Consider the following 18,139-nt stretch of genomic DNA (forward strand, 5'->3'; position numbering starts at 1 on the left):
CATTTTTGCTGACACTCCATTAATTCCACATTTGAGCAGACGTTTCTTCTGATGGTGGGAGTGCGATTCCTGCTACGAGGTAAATGTTTCAATTGGGGTTCGTGTGAGACATTCAGTAATAATTCTGCAAGTGTGCACCATATGCTGACACCGGATTTCACATCCTTCGCATCAACATTGAATAGACGCGAACCTACTACCTTTCCTCATCAAAATTCACGACGCTGTCAACTACACTACGGCTTCGGGCGAGGTGGCGCAGTGGTTACCACACTGTACTCGCATTCGGGAGGACGATGGTTCAAACCCTCGTCCGGCCATTGTGATTTAGGTTTTCTTGATTTCTCTAAACCGCTTCAGGCAAATGCAGGGACGGTTCCTTTGAAAGAGCCCATCCTTCCCCAACCCGATGAGACCGATGACCTCGCTGTTTGGCCCCCTTCCCCAAATCAACCAACCAAACAATATAGCTGGAGCGCTTCAGTTACGCTGTGTACACTGTGTAACAGCTTTATCTACAAATGCAATTATTTGATATTAAACTATGACAAATTGTACCCTAAATGACTCGATTGATACATCATCATAGTCCGCAGCATTTAAACCGTATACATTCATAGCACCCAAGTTATAACAATACAAAGTACCAAATATGGGACACCTATAACTACGGGTATGTTGCTACCTGTTATTTTACTACAGCAAATCTTACTTAAAACGAAGCGTTTTCAAGAGATCCTCATTGTGCTGATGCTCTGAAACACCTTTTATTCACATCACGTCCTTTACAATAACAAATAAATACAGAGTTTAACTGCATACAATACGGCGTCCTCGAAGTTGTGACGTAAAACCGACGCCGCATCTCACGCCTCTCGACGAGGAAAAAGTATGACACGCCAGATTCTTCATTTCATCTTCGCAATGTAGTGGAACGTCGAATTCCATACTGTGACGTCACCAGCTCCTTATCCACGTACGTTTTCACGCCCCTTCAGATGGCGGCTTCAGTCTACATCTCGCCAGGAGATGGTGTAAGAATTGTGTGCAACCACGACGCACAGTAATAACTGGCAAATCGCGCCACTGCAAGTCGCGCACTGCATGTGCAGATTGGTTGTCAACCTCACATTTGTCTCTGCAGATTTCGTCAAGTTTTTGATAGAGCCTGTAATATATCGCCTTGGACTTTTTTGGAGCACGTGAAACGTGACGCGCATGTTGGCATGTGCAGGAAAAACTGACTTCGCGACAACAAACCGGACAAGCAAGAGGGACGTGACTCGCCTTAGCTGCTACGAACAGCACGTTCTGCTTCATACTTCGCCGCAGTTATTCCCTTTGATTGAGGAGATGCAGACAGCAAGTCGTGTTTAGTTTTGCTGTCTCACGGTCACAGGGTTCCACGTTCGGTTACCGATCGTTTCGGAGAATTTCTCCACTCGGGACTAGGTTTGTTTGTTTGTTTGTTTGTGTGTGTGTGTGTGTGTGTGTGTGTGTGTGTGTGTGTGTGTGTGTGTGTGTGTCATCTTCATAGACGTGGCATTATTAAATAAAGACTTGCACCAGGCGGCTGAACTCCCCAGAAGGGGACTCCTGGCTAAATACGCCATACGCACAGGAGATACTGAAGAGCATTCCACAAGTCCACGAGCTACAGCTTTTTAAAACGAGTAGGAAATATAAAAATTTAAACTGAGGCGAAAAAAATACCTTCTAATATCATGTCGGACCTCCTTTTACGCGGCGTAGTGCAGTAACTCGACTAGTCATCAAGTCGTCGGAAGTCACATGCAGAAATACTGAGCCATAGTGCCTCTATAGCCGGCCATAATTGCGAAAGTGTTGCCGGTGAATGACGTTGTACACGAACTGACCTCTCAATTCTGTCTCATAAAAGTTCGATGGGATTCATGTCGGACGGTCTGGGTGGCCAAATCATTCGCTCGAATTGCACAGAACATTCTTCAAATTAATTGCAAATAGTTGTGGCCCTGTTATATGAAGCATTGTCATGAAGTCCATGAGTGACTGCAAATGGTCTCCAAGTAGCCGTAAATACTCATTTTGAGTCAATGATCGGTTCTGTTGGCCAGAGGACCCAGTACATTCCATGTAAACACAGCCCACACCATTACGGAGCCACCACTAGCTTGCACAGTGCCTTGTTGACAACTTAGGTCCATGGCTTCGTGGGATCTGCACCACACTCAAACCCTACCATTAGATCTTACCTGACCAGGCCATGGTTTTCCAGTGGTCTAGGGTCCAACCGGTACCGTCACGAGCTTAAGAGAGACTGTAGGCGATGTTGTGATGTTAGCAAAGGCACTAGCGTTGGTCGTCTGCTGCCATAGCCCATTAACGCCAAATTTCGCCGAACTGTGCTAACGGACACGTTCGTTGTACGGCCCACATTGATTTCTGTGGTTATTTCACGCAGTATTACTTGTATGTTAGCACTAAAAACTCTAGGCAAAAGTCGCTGTTTTGGTTGTTAAATGAAGGCCGTCGGCCACTGAGATATCCGTAGTGAGAGGTAATTCCTGAAAGCTTATATTCTCGGCACACTTTTGACATTGTACGAGGGTTGACTGAAAAGTAATGCCTCCACCTTCGTAACTCTTCAACAGATGGCAGCATTGGTATGCGGCAGGTACTGTCTTGTTCCGTAGCCTCTTCTCTACAGCTCCAGTTGGCGGGAAGCCCTAGCATTGAACGGTTGTGCTGTTACAGTGTAAAGTATGGAACCCTGCGCAGACGGTCGGTCAGTGCGATTTAAGCAACGTGCAGTCTGTGAATTCTTGACAGCAGAAGGCGTCACCCCAAAGGAGATTCATCGGCGAGTGAAAGCAGTTTATGGTGATTGTGTTGATGTGAGTACTGTGGGTCGTTGGGCGAGTAAGTTTAACGACGTTGAGTCGCGAACGTCTGATCTATGTGACAAACAAAAAGTTGGACGTCCTGTGACAGCAACCACCGAGTTCACAAGCAAATTGTTGACAGATTGATTCAGGAGAATCGTCGTACCAGTCAGAGAGAAATTGCTAGCACAATCAGCATTTCACAAGAACGTGTGGGTCACATTATTGCTTCGCCTGGCTATCGGAAGATCTGTGCTGACTACTGAAATGAAAGCACAAAGACTTGAAATTTGCCAGGAACTCCTCTCGCGTTACGAGAATGAAGGTGACGCCCTTCCCCATTCAACTGTGACAGGAGACGAAACGTGGGTACATCATTACGACCCGGAGACGAAACGACAGTCTATGGAATATCGACACAAAGACTCGCCCCAGAAAAAGAAATTCAAGACGCAGCCCTCAGCTAGAAAAATCATGGCCACACTTTCTTGTGACATGACGACTGTGCTTGCAGTTTCTCTCTGAGTGATACGACGATCGTCCTAATGAATCTGTCAACATTTTGCTTTTGAAACTCGGTGGTTGCTGTCACAGGACAACCAACTCCTTGTTTGTCATCCAGGTTAGATGTTCCCGCCTCAACATCTTTAAACTTACTCGCCCAACGATGCACAGTACTCACATCAACACAATCACCATAGACTGGCTTTCGTTCTAATGAATCTCCTTTGGGATGACACCTTCTGCTGTCAAGAATTCAATGGCTGCACGTTGCTTAAATCGCATTGACCGACCGTCTGCGCAGGGTTCCATACTTAACACTATAACAACACAAACATTCAATGCTAAGGCTTCCCGCCAACTGGAGCTGCAGAGAAGAGGCTACGGAACAAGACAGTAACTGCCGCATACCAATGCTGCCAACTGTTGAATAGTTACGAAGGTGGAGGCATTACTTTTTAATCAACCCTCGTAGATCTCGGAATACTGAATTTCCTAACGATTTCCGAAATGAAATGGAGAATTCTTGTATCTCCAACTATCAGTCCGCGTTCAAAGCCTGTTAATTACCCTCGTGCGGCCCTAATCACATAGGAAACCTCTTCACATTAATCACCTGAGCACAAGTGACAGCTCCGCCAATACACTGCCGTTTTATACCTCGTATACGCGATACTACCGCCTGACATTTACGTGCATATCGCTAGCCCATGACTTCTGTCACCTCAGTGCCGATGTAGAAACAGTAGTCCCGTATAAGAAGCTGGATTCATGTTTCGCATCTGGCGTACTTTGATAATAGCTTGTTGCGCTGGGATGACTATTCTGGTACAGAAAATAAAGTGTATGAAATGAACGGAGAAAGGTTAAAGATTAACACCACGTCGACTTCTCAGTCATAAGACAGAGAGAGTAAAAATGTCGCACTTGATAAAAATAGGGCGATTCCATCAATAGCTGCGCATATACGGTAATACCTAGGGCACTGCAGCCAACAACTACGCCAGGACACCACGAGAAGTGTCAAATGGACACTTTTTGGTTCAAAATGGTTCAAATGGCTCTGACCACTTTGGGACTTAACTGCTGAGGTCATCAGTCGCCTAGAACTTAGAACTACTTAAACCGAACTAACCTAAGGACATCAGACACATCCATGCCCGAGGCAGGATTCCAACCTGCGACCGTAGCGGTTCGGCCGGCCACTCTGTGCTCACAGCTAATGAAGGGAAAACCATCTGGCGCACGTTTACGGTCTGCGATGGGGCCGACAAAAACGGAAGTGGAGAACTTAAATTAAGACGAGGGTCCATAGTCCACACTGTTTCATTTTACTTACGCCGAAAACTTGTTACAGTTTTTTGTGTTTTAATCACATGATCTGAGTGTCGACAATTTGATGAGACCAATGTCTCTCGAAATGCGTTGCTGAGTTATTTATTTAGGTATTTTTTATCAGGTTCCTTGGGACCATGCAGGCCAAAGCCACATGTAGAGGAACATTCCCAAGTGTAAATAGAAGACCGTGATTGAACTTGGTGGGTGTGCAGACGGGGTAAAACAATTCAATACGTATTTTTTCGTTTGAGCCCAATTTCACTTTTAAGGGGTAAAATACACCCAGAAAGGTAATTTTCCATTATTTGGTTGAGAGGAAATATCTTCGAAACTATGATACGTAAAAAAAGTTCTTCATAGAACACTTCATACGCAATTACGCTTGTTGAAAAAGATATAATGAACTTTTGTAATAATATGAAATTTTGCAAAATATCCCACGATCATTAATTTTGTTACAATATCAATTAAAGAAGCTTTCAAGCCACATACATCCATGTGTAATTAAGATGGTTTCTGAAACACCATTTCTGGAAAATAATCTGCAAACTATGTGCTGAGAGAGTATTTTCAATATACCTAATTAAAATATCTAAACATTCATTCATTGTTATTCTAATTATTTATTGTAATTATACAAGTTTCATATTTTCATTTTTTATTTTACGTTCTCCATTCATGTTTGTTCATTTTTTGGTTTACTATTTCACAAGCATGTATTTTGTTACTTGAAAATAGTACTAACTTATTATTATTATACAAAATCATTATAATAACGATAATCTGAACAGAAATATTTAAAACATAACTTTGTTTTACACTATACACATAAAATGAGCTAAGTTTCTTCATATAACATACACGATGGAGAACACAATATAAAACACACCCCATACCTAATCCTAGGACGCCTAAAAATTTTTTATGTCCCCTGCTTTTGCCGAAGTAACTTTCATACTACCTATTCCCTTTGAGTTATTGTTTGTTGGCTATTTTATGAAACGTTAGTGTCAATACATTTTATAGAAAATTCCTGCTTTGAAAGAAAAAATAAATAAACTTATTATGGGTCCAACAACCCCCCCCCCCTTAGGCTTCCATGCTATAGAAAATTTCCCTTAGTAGGATTTCGTATTTCTCATCTCTACAACAATGCAAGTTAGTTTCTTGTTGGTTGGTATTCTTGATATTCACAACAATCTGTTTACTTTCAGAGGAAGTGACTGTTGATGTTATTTATCTTGCAGTGAGTTAGTGCAGTTCCCAACACGTAGGCCTCCAGTAACTTTGGTGTCCTACACAGCAAAAACGAAACCAAGTAAAAACTTACTGATGGTGTCAACAATGCACCAAGATAAAGGCACTGTTGGAAGAGAGAAGAATAAAACAGAGATAAATGCATATTATAATTCCACTAAAGGTGGAATTGATACCATTGATCAAATGGCACCTATGTACACCTGCAAGAGGGGAACAAAGAGAGGGCCTCTATTTGTATTTTACTCTCTCATCGACAGTTGTGCTATCAATGCAACCACCATATTCATCCAGCAACATCCAAGATGGAATGAAAAGAAACACAACAAACGTAAACTTTATCTTCTGCAAGCTGGGATGTAACTAGTGAAATTGCAGGTAGAAGAAAGAAGTGCCAATGTAAGAGGGTTATCTAACCAAATTGTTCAATCAATGGAGACTATTCTACAAAAGAAAATCAAAGAAGTGACAACAGAAGCACGTCTGCCTCCTGCAGGGAAAGGTCGGTGCCATATTTGTGTAAGAAAAGCTAAAACAAAGAAGCAGAAGTACAACAATCTACGTAAACCAAAACAGTATTGTGGATAGTGTCATAAATGTGTGTGTAACACACATTTAGAAAAAATTGTGAAGTGTGACTCTTGCCTTGAAGTTGATGACTCAGAGTAGTCTATTGTATATGAGTACATCTGTATTTTGTATTGTAATATGTCAATTTTTTGTTCACTCAATCCAATATTTAGAACAATTAACAACATTTATAAACCGATGCCTTAGTTAAAATACATAAGCCATTTTTAAAGTTGTAATTTTTCGTCAGTAAACGTATTTAATACCTGTGGGCTCGCCGAAACCCCCCCCCCCCCCTTTTAGGCATCCAAGTTAGAAAAAAAAGGCTTGGGCGTCCTAGGGTTAATACACCCAGTTACTTTTCGGGGTGCTTTTTATCCTTTAAAAATGAAACTGGACACAAACAATAATTTCGTATTTCATTATTTTGCCCCTCTGCACACCCGCTTCCTTGAATCAAGATCGGTTATTTACATTTGGGAAAGTTCCCTTGTTAGTCATGGCACCAGTCGGAATATAATCTACAGAATGTTGAGCTGAAAGCACAGAGCTGGTGAGCACTGGCGCCTGCGTCGCGTGGCGGCGCCCAATTCTGATGAATCGCTTTTCGCTGAAAAAGCATTAACGACACTCCGCTAGGCGTATACCGTTACGGAATTTTGACGAGAACACAAGAATTCTAGGATAGTCAACCCTGTAGGCTTCATACAGAGGTCGAAACCTTTTAATAAGCTTTATTATTAAATATAAATGACTCACTTACAGACACTGTAAATATGCTAGCTATACTGACGTAGGTACTCTATACCTCTTACTCCACCTCTTCAGGGCAATTTTTTTTTTGCATTAGCGAAATTGATCGGAAAGTGGCGAAGCAGCCATAACCTCCCGCCCGTATATCGGCACCGAGAACGACTGATACCGCTTCGCATCCGCACATCGTAGTTCATTTCAATGAAGTTACTGACGAGATTGTGATGGGACTTTCGTCGCTCACCGATAATAGACATTTACATTTCCGGAAAAGTTGCTGGAGGTGCTGATTTGGATAACCTTTGAGCTGAAAGCATGTCGTCTACTATCCAAACTCTAAGGGCAGGTGGCTTTTTTTTCTGTCATTACACAGCAAATAATCGCCAAGTGCAGTATCGTACGGCGAAACAATCGAAGTCGTCGTTACAGCTGAGAAACGTAAACTGTAAAAGACCCAATGCTGGTATAGTTCCTTACATCTACATCTGCACTCCGCAAGCCTCCTTAAAGTGTATGGCGGGCCGCGTGGAGTGGCCGCGCGGTTTGAGGCGCCATGTCACGGACTGCGCGGCCCCTCCCGCCGGAGGTTCGAGTCCTCCCTAGGGCATGGGTGTTAGTGTTGTTCTCAGCATAAGTTAGTTTCAGTAGTGTGTAAGTCTAGGGACCGATGACCTCAGCAGCTTGGTCCCTTAGGAATTCACATATTCACTCACAGTGTATGGCGGATCATATTTCATCCGTCACTGTCACTTCCTCCTTTTCCTGTTCCAGTCGCGAATGCTTTGCGGGAGAAAGTTTGTTGGTAAGCCTCTTTGTGAACTCCAGTCTCTCTAATTCTACCTTCATGGTCTTTTCGCGAAATATACGTAGGAAGAATTCCACTTCTGTAGCTGAGTCGTCAGCGCACTGACTGTCATGCGGAGGACCCGGGTTCGATTCCCGGTATCGCCAGCATTTTTGCTTAGTAGGAGGGCTGGTATGGGGCAGCTACTAGACTGATTAGTAGCGGTTCAAAGGTCAAGAAACCCGACAGCGTCCGGAACAGCAATGTGCTGACCATATACCCCTCTATTCCGCATCCAATGAGTCAGCGGCAGAGGATGACACAACGGTCGGTCGGGTCCGGCTGGTCCATCTACACCCAAAACGCGGAACTTTGCCTACCTTTATGTAGGAAAAAGTAACATACTGGCTGACTCTTCTAGGAACATACGCTTCTTCTTCTTCTTCTTCTTCTTCTTCTTCTTCTTTTGTACCGCCTTTATCCCGCACTGTGCTCAGGGTCGGCTGGGTTAAGTACGGATTTGGCATGTTTAATTTTAAGACGTGGCCGGATGCCCTTCCTGCCGCCACCCCATATCCCCCCGGGAAGGAATTAGTGTACCCCAGCTGTCTGCGTTTAGTGTAAATCGTGAAAGAGTGTGAATGTGTTTCAAATGTCTGCGAGACGTGTAGCTGAAGCGGGACGTAGGGAACTGCCCGGTATTCACCTAGCGGGATGTGGAAAAACCGCCTAAAAACCACATCCAGACCGTCCGTCGTCGTTAATCCGCCGGGCGGATTCGATCTGGGGCCGACGCGCCTACCCGAGTCCAGGAAGCAGCGCGTTAGGAACGTACGCTCTCTGAACTTAAACAGTGAGCCACACCGCGATGCACAACGCCTCTCTTGCAGCCGTGATGCACAACGTCTCTCTTGCAGCCGTGATGCACAACGCCTCTCTTGCAGCGTGTGCCCCTGGAACTGGTTGAGCATCTCCGCGAAGCTTTAGCGGTTGCTAAACGAATCTCCATCAATCCTTAGGTAACACCACAGCTTATTCCTTTCCCAAAACGTTTCGAACTAACTCGTTGTCGACGAGACGTTAGGTTGTTAGCTCCCTCCCGTCGAAGAAAATTTTTCGGAGGAAATCGAGCTCAATGGGCGGTCTACGGGCGCTCATCGGCGAGGTTAACAGTGCGAAATTGAGATTAGAACGTCCGCCTATGCAAATCGTACCCATGCCATAAATCCTTGACCACGACATTGAGATGTATAGCTTACATACGCTGACGGAAAAAAAGTCGCTGCACTAAGGAGGAGTTATGCTACATAAACGAAAGTTGGTAGGCGTCTATTCAAGTTTCGCCTCAGCAGGAACACTTGGCAAGAATGTAGGCACTGTACATGATTGCTGGCCGTGGTAGTCACGAGAATGAACGATCGCTAGAGGACCGGGCTCAGGACGGCCACGCGGCACTACAGAGAGGGAAGACCATCACGCTCGGCATATGGCTGTGGCTCATCGTGCTGCATCTGCAGCAGCAATTTGGGCAGCGGCTGGGACCACAATGGCACAACCAACTGTTGCAAATCGGTTACTTCCAGGACAGCCACGAGCCAGACAGCCTATAACGTGCATTCTACTGACCCCAGACTACCACCATTTGCAACTTCATTGGTGTCAAGCGAGAGCTCATTGGAGGGTAGGGGGAAGGTCTGTTCTATTTTCTGATGAAAACTAGTTCAGCCTAGGTGCCAGTGATGACAGTGTGTTGGTCAGAATAAGGTCAGTTGAGGGCCTACAATCAACCTGTCTGCATGCTAGACGCACTGGACCTACACCTGGAGTTATGGTCTGGGGTGGAATTTCGTATGACAGCAGGAGCACCCTCGTGGTTATTCCACGCACTCTTACTAATTTTGTACATCAGTGTGATGATTCGATCAGTTGTGCTGCCATTCGTGAACAGCATTCCAGGGCGCGTTTTTCTAAATGATAACGCTCACCCACGTACTTTACAGTGTGTCGACATATTACCTTGACCTGCTCGATTACCGCACCCGTCTCCAATCTAGCGCATTCGAGACATCATCGGACCACAACTCCAGCGTCATCCACAAACAGCATTAACCGTCCCTGTATTGACCCATCAAGTTTAATAGACATGGAACTCCATCCACAAACTGACACCCAGCAACTGTACAACACAATGGATTCATGTTTGCATTCAACATTCTGGCGGTTAAACCGATTACTAACGTTCCAGCATTTCACATTTGCAATGTATAATCTTTCGCTTACATTAACCGCGATCTTCCAATGTTAATAACTTAAATACGAGGGGTGTCCAGAAAGTAAGTTCCGATCGGTCGCAAAATGGAAACGACTATGAAAATCCGATGAAGCTTTGCACCGATGTTTTCGACAGTGTCTCTAGTATGCCTGTCGGTTGCATCACTTCACTCTTTTCAGTTCTGAGCGCATGGTGAGCACATGAAGATGCGTAGAAAATAGTGTCTCCCGCTAAGTATGAGGTCCTGGTGAGTGATTTAGCCTGATGTTATGCAGTCCACATTACAAAACTGTCATACGGTTCCTACTTCGTGACAATTCTCGGTCGCAGTCTGCAGGGGCAATGAAAGTCCTTCAGCAGCGTTTTCGATGGGAAGTGTTTGATCACCCGCACTACAGCCTGTAATTGGCTCCCTCTGTGTTTTATCTATACTCACATTAACTAGTGGCTATGAATAGAACATTTTCGCACAGACAACGAGCTATAGATGAGCGTAGAGAATTGTCGGGGAGCACAGGCGGCTGCCTTCTACGACGAGGGTGTTGGAAAGTTGGTATAACACTACGAAAAATGTATAAGTCAGAGTGGTGACTATGTAGAGCAGTGGCTGGAAGCTGTAGCTAACTGTTACATATAAAATATTTCTGTTTATCACAGTGGTTTCCTTTTCGCGATCAATCGTAACATACTTTATGGACAGCCCTCGTATGTTACTTAGACAAATGTATTCCCAAAATTTCGTTACTCTACATTAATTATTTTTTGGGTTGCGACCTTTTTCCGTCATTGTATTTTTGGATATTTCATGTCTCTTAGTCCCTGAAGATTGAAACACGGAAGTAATTACATCCGACTCTAGATCAAGATTAAAGAAAAAAAAACAAAAACAAAGATTTCTCTATTCGTACACAGAAGCTACCTCTACATTGACGACTGCGGACAGTATAGGTTGGTAACTTACGTTTATTGAAGGTTCGCTGCAGATGACTTGCATTCCGCCGCCTGTTTAAACGGCTTATAAGCATGTTAATGTTCGCTTAAGAAGTTAAATTTAGAAAATGTAATATTCGCTGATTAAATTACACTCAGATACATTCCAGTCTCATTTGTTAACTCACTGTCTGATGAGTACTGTCCTATCAATGTCTCACCATGCCACACATCGCGGAAATATACGTTGAGGAAATACTAGCAAAATACATCGACTCCAGCTCGGGTATTTTAGGAACGCCCCGTTATTAGTTACGTATGTAAGTGAGCGCAAAGGGCAGTCTCATTCCTATAGTAATACTGAACGGTTATATTTTCTGAGACACAAAATTCTTCCCCTGACGTATCAAGAGATCTTCGCCCTTTCCCCTACCTGCACTGAGGGTATGTAAGATGTAATCAGGTTGAATATCTGTTACCAGTTTCTTTGTTACCAGACACGACAAGAAAACGTGGATCAGCTTATGAGACTATACACGTAGCTACAGACTGTTGTTTAGAAATTTTTTTTCCTACCTGTAACTGACGTCTGCTACAATGGTTTCACGCTCATGTGTGGAAGCGTCTCTGCCTGAAAATAAAACAGAAACAAACTATCATTAACTATCTAAGCATCTTTGCTTCACTATGAACTATTTAATTGTAAGCTCACGCAGTCACGAAAAATGTTCTCTTTTATGAGGAAACTTGATTTAACTTTATTAATAAAGACGCAGTTGGTAATTTGATGTATAGAGATCGTCTTCACTGGTACCACGTTGTACGAACAAACGTAATCATTGCAATACCAGAGCCATATGACGAGAAGGTTGGCCCATAAAAGTGATCTTCCGCCACATCAGATACATTCCAACTGTTTAAGATTCACGCAAACGTCTTACAGTCAATAAACAGTGAATTAAAGAGGAAACACTTCTCTAAACATTAAAATTTATGATACTCTAATTTTACCAAGAGCTTCCTTTCCTACGTTCCTCAATGATAGAGAACGCCAGAAAGTGTTTCTGCTGTAGTGTGTTATATGTACAAGGTGGTGATTATTGAACTATATGAAAAAAACGTAAAGTAATTACAAAATACGGAGTGTACACACATTATTCAACATGCAAACGTCACTACAGATATTCGAATTTAGGTTATGACATGTTCGATATGCCTGCCATCACTGGCGATGATGTGGCCCAGATGAATAGCGAAATCCTCCATGACCCGTTGATGTGCCCGAACGTCGATGACCTCCTGAATGGCTGTTCTCAGCTCAGTAATGATTTTGAGGTTATTGCTGTAGGCCTTTTATTAATATGGAGTCGCATGTGTTCAGATCTGGAGAATATGGCGGCCAATCGAGACTAATCCCAGTGGCGTCTGGGTATCCCAGAGCTATAGGTGCCCCTCCAGGACATCAAACACTCTCCTGCTTCGATGGGGTAGAGCTCTGTCTCGCATGAACCACATTTTGTTGAAATCAGTGTCACTTTGGATACTGGGGATTAAATTACTTCCAAAGCCTCCACATACCGTTCGGTAGTCACCGTGCCATGAAGGAATATCGCACCGATTATTCCTTGACTGGACATTGCACATCACACAGTCACCCGTTGAGGGTGAAGAGACTCCTGGATAGCGAAATGTGGATTCTCAGTCCCCCAAATACGCCAATTTTGCTTATTGACGAACCCATCCAAATGAAATTGGGCTTCGTCGATAAGATAAACCACACTTGCGCATACTAATTCCCATCATGCCCCGCGGCCAACCGTACAGTTTGAACGTTCTAACGCAAACCGTTCAGAAGTTATGACGATTTTATTTCTTGTCCGAAAGGACACCTTATGTGATCCAGTGGCCATTCGAGCACTTATTTAAAGTTTTTTCAATGACATTAGCCGCATTTGGGGATTGAAATGAATCAATGGTAACAGGTGAAAATCTGTGCCAGTGAGGGAAGTACCTATTAGCAATATCAACGCACTTTCTGTAATGTGTACTACCTAGCTCGGGCTACACTATGAAAACCAGAAAAATTTTTTAAAAATGTAAATGTCGTTAATTGTTGTTGACTTTTACTCACAACATATTTTTTAAAGAGATATTGATGTGTAGGTAAGGTTCTGAACCTGAAAATATTGAATACGCATTTAGTGTGGTAAGTGACGTCTACTATTAAGAATTAAATTTTTTGGCTAACTTTAGGAAAAATTTATAAATTTATCGAATCTTTTAGAAGAGTTAATGAAAAACAATAAATATTTTTTTTAATTTTAAAATATTAATTATCTGGCCGTCTTACAATATTTCAAAGGATGGGCACAAAGTACCCATCTTTCTTCGTATCAAGAGTGTTAATCACGTCGGCCATCCGAACATGCTTCCCATCCAACCACATTCCCAGCCTTTTCCACACTACTAGCGTAGCGTCACATACCCATGAACCCCTTACTAGCCATTTCGGATTCCCGCGAGAGATAGGGCTTGCTGTGCATCAGCCATCAGCACTGAAAGGGTATGTGTGTGTGTGTGTGTGTGTGTGTGTGTGTGTGTGTGTGTGTGTGTGTGTGTGTGGTGTGTAGTGGTGGTGGTCTGTTCTTTCGGATGCACAGCAGATGATTACACAGTCCCCGAACATGAAAGCGATATCTTATGTCTCCTGCGCCGTTAATACAGATAAGAAATTATAAAAGTATGTGACAGTGTTCTTTGGCACCCTTTAGTCTTCCCGTATTTGCTGTTGACTCTCCATCTGACATATTCTGATGTTTCTTCCTCCCAAAGAAACTTCAGACTAACGGCAGATCGGCGAGGATATTATTCAGGAAAGCATTTTCCTTGTTTGTCCGCAGAAGTGTATTGCATTACGTTTTACAAAACTAAATATAGGGGAATAGAAATAATTTAAAGTTCATGCTCTACATCATTTAAATACATTGTATAAAAGGAACAACAATTTCGTGTGATGAGCACCTAATCAGTGCGAAACAGACTTCTCAATCGAGAGAAAGTATCATTGTGGTCGTCAGAATGTTACAAGATTTTACTCTTGTATGTCAAGAACACGTGACAGCAACTGGAGTAAGAGCAGGATTCACATTCGACAGGACGTTAACCGTTTAAGATTCACTTCAAGATGAGAATTTTGAACGTTTCACATGCGGTCGAGAAGCTGGAATGCAGTTGTGCTAGCAGTTGGGTCACAGTTCTCTCCCGAATGCACGAAAACAATTGGAAACTAGATGCCCGAAACCAATTAGAGAGACAGCAGATTTACTACCTGGCAGTGGTACATACGTTAAATACTTCAATGATAACACCATTGTGGAATTTAAATAAAAAAATTATGTTCGGCAGGTTACGCGGGACTTTAAGTAGCCTCACTCAGCTTCTAGACTGTTTACCACTTCCCGTTTCTAGGAGAATCTAGTAAGACACTGATCGCACCCCTAAATAAAGTGATAGATAAAAGATAAAGCCCGATATGTACGCAACGCACCGTACAGGTAGTGCAGATACGATCTTATTTGACCCAAGTTTACTAGGAAAATTACCGTATTCTACGCTTACTTACGATATTTTACGGTAGTTTTACAACTCCAGGTTTAACCGACGTATGGGGAACTCTCCATCACACTCCCCTCAGATTTAGTGGTGAGATGGCCCAGTGGATAGACCGTAAAAACTGAACATAGATCAAGCATTAAAACAGGGAGAAGGTGTACTGAACTGTGAAAAAAGAAGCAAAATAGATACAGTGAACGGTCCAACCTCAAGATATGCAACATAAAGCGATCGGCAAAAACGATGGGGTCGTGGTTGTTTGGTCACTGTGTTGGACTGCGAAGCGGGAGGGCGTGCTCAAATATTTCTCGTGCACCATTATTTTTTTGTTTCACAAAATTATGAACTTTCCGTCATGTCCTTCACTGTCTGTTCTTCTGTAGTCTTGGCAATTGTCACATTGTACATTGGTTATAGAACAGGAGTCGTGTGGTAAGAATGTATTACCGACACAAGTAAATGTGATTAGTGAGAGCAGGCGGTATGGTGCACAAACCTCTCACAGAAAAGAAAACAACAAATAAACGGGTGTGAACATGTTACAACATACGAATTCAAGAGTCAAAACTACCAAAACGGAACGCAAGCGCTATAACATGTGGTACTTGTGTAGAGTAAACAGGAGGTACTTACGTCTGGACTTCCAGTCCTTACATCTCGCTGTTACAAACGAAGTTACATCACGACACAGACACAAATTTGAACACAGTGAATAAATACCAGGCGGATAATTAATAACTTTGTGGAAAAAGGAGGGGGGCACGTGAGGGGTTCGAACACGCATCTCGCCTCTTCGCAGCCCAACATCGCGCCCACATAAGCACGACGCCGTGGCTGTTCAACTTCGCTCGATGTTGAACATCTTAACCTTGGAACCGTTTACTGTTTCTACTTCGCTTCTTTTTTCACAGTTCAAATACACCTTGCCCCTGTTTTCATGCTCGATTTGTGTTCAGTGTTTGACGGGCTATTCACTGGGCCATCTTGCCACTAAATCTGAGGGGGGTGCGGTAGGGACTTTTCCTTTGTTAGCATATATGTAAAAAAAAAAAGCTAGTCAGCAGTAGCAGTAGTTTACGAAAACTAAAATAGGACTGTTACGAAACTTTACGAAACTGGAATGCACACCAGCTGTGTGATTGATCTGCTAAGGATATCGTGCCTTCGAGGTTTATTTACTACACCCAATAAATAAACAAATAAATAAATTTTGTCGTCGTCGTCTTCAGTTTCAGTACTGGTTTGCTGCAGTTCTAAACGTTACTCTATCTCTGCATAACCACTGCAATCTAGGTCTAATTGAACCTGCTTAGTGTATTCAAACCTTGGTGTCCCTCTCTTAGTTTTACCCACCACACTACCTTCCATTGCCAAACGGACGATTGCTTGATGCCATTCTTCTAGTCACGTTGTGACAATTTCTTCCCTCCCCCACACTTAGATTTAGTAATATAAATCAATACTCATTATTATCCTGATTTTACCATTTCCCTATAAAACGTAAGGCAAACTGGCTGGAGGTGTGAATTCCACTTAGACGGCAGATACGTATAGATCCTCCCTATTGCTCGTATCAAATTCAATCCCTTTCCGTTAGGATACAATGATCCGTCAGCAGTGTCTGAGGAAGTACACTGTGCAACGAGAGTGGCGGAAGGTACTGCCCGCCGTCTGGTTCACGAAACCGACAATCAGTGGTGTTTGAATTCTACACTGAAGAGCCAAAGAAACTGCTGCACCTGCCTAATATCGTGTCGGGCCCCTCGAGCGCGCAAGAATGCCGCCACACGACTTGGAATGGACTCGAATAATGTCTGAAGTATTGCTGGAGGGAATTGACACCATGAATCCTGCTGGGCTGTTCATAAATCCGTAAGAGTACAAGGGGATGGAGATCTCTTCTGAACACGCACGTTGCAAGGCATTCCAGATATGCTCAATAATGTTCATGTCTAGGGAGTTTGGTGGCCAGCGGAAGTGTTTAAACCCAGAAGATTGTTCCTGGAGCCACTCTGTAGCAATTCTGTACGTGTGGGGTGTCGCATTGTCCTACTGGAATTGTCCAAGTCCGTCGGAATGCACAATGGACATGAATGGATGCAGGTGATAGGACAAGATGCTTACGTACGTGTCACCTGTCAAAGTATATAGACGTATCAGGAGTCCCATATCACGCTAACTGCATATGCCCCACACCATTACAGAGCATCCACCACCTTGAACAGTCCGCTGCTGACATGCAGGGCCCGTGGATTCATGAGGTTGTCTCCATACCAGTACACGTCCATCCGCTCGATACTATTCGAGACGAGATCGTCCGACCAGGCCCCATATTTCTAGTCATCAACAATCCAATGTCGGTGGTGACGGACTCAGGCGAGGAGTAAAGCTTTGTGCCGTGCAGTCATCAAGGATACACGAGTGGGCCTTCGGCTCCGGAAGCCCATATCAATGATGTTTCGTTGAATGGTTCGCACGCTGACACTTGTTGATGGCCCAGCATTGAAATCTGCTACAATTTGCGAAGGGTTGTACTTCTGTCACGTTGAAAGAGTCTCTTCAGTCATCGCTGGTCACGTTCTTGCAGGGTCCTTTTCCGTCCGCAGCGATGTCGGAGATTTGATGTTCTACTGGATTCCTGATATTCATGATACACTAGTGAAAGGGTAGCACAGGAAAATCCGCACTTCATCGCTACCTCGGACATGCTGTGTCCAATCGCTCGTGTGCTGACTATAACACCACGTTCAAACTCACTTAAATCTTTATCTCCTGCCACTGTAGCAGCAGTAACCGATCGCACAACTGCACCAGACATTTGTTGCCTTATACAGGGTGTTACAAAAAGGTATGGCCAAACTTTCAGGAAACATTCCTCATACACAAATAAAGAAAAGATGTTATGTGGATATGTGTCCAGAAACGCTTAATTTCCATGTTAGAGCTCATTTTAGTTTCGTCAGTATGTACTGTACTTCCTCGATTCACCGCCATGATTTCATACGGGATACTCTACCTGTGCTGCTAGAACATGTGCCTTTACAAGTACGACACAACATGTGGTTCATGCACGATGGAGCTCCTGCACATTTCAATCGAAGTGTTCGTACGCTTCTCAACAACAGATTCCGTGACCGATGGATTGGTAAAGGCGGACCAATTCCGTGGCCTCCACGCTCTCCTGACCTCAACCCTCTTGACTTTCATTTATGGGGGCATTTGAAAGCTCTTGTCTATGCAACCCCGGTACCAAATGTA

At 43.5% G+C, this 18,139-nt stretch overlaps 1 protein-coding gene across 2 annotated transcripts in view; it reads right to left on the reverse strand.

Annotated features, from left to right (window-relative positions):
- LOC126297623 (laminin subunit beta-1) overlaps positions 1-18,139 on the reverse strand; it is a 319,924-nt gene that overhangs the window by 248,978 nt on the left and 52,807 nt on the right. For both annotated transcript variants that reach the window (XM_049988640.1, XM_049988639.1), the window contains exon 2: positions 11,846-11,900. The gene's annotated coding sequence lies outside the window, so the exon portion shown is untranslated. The remainder of the gene's footprint in view (positions 1-11,845; positions 11,901-18,139) is intronic.

Source organism: Schistocerca gregaria, chromosome X (genome assembly GCF_023897955.1).
Source record: "Schistocerca gregaria isolate iqSchGreg1 chromosome X, iqSchGreg1.2, whole genome shotgun sequence".
Taxonomy (NCBI): domain Eukaryota; kingdom Metazoa; phylum Arthropoda; class Insecta; order Orthoptera; family Acrididae; genus Schistocerca; species Schistocerca gregaria.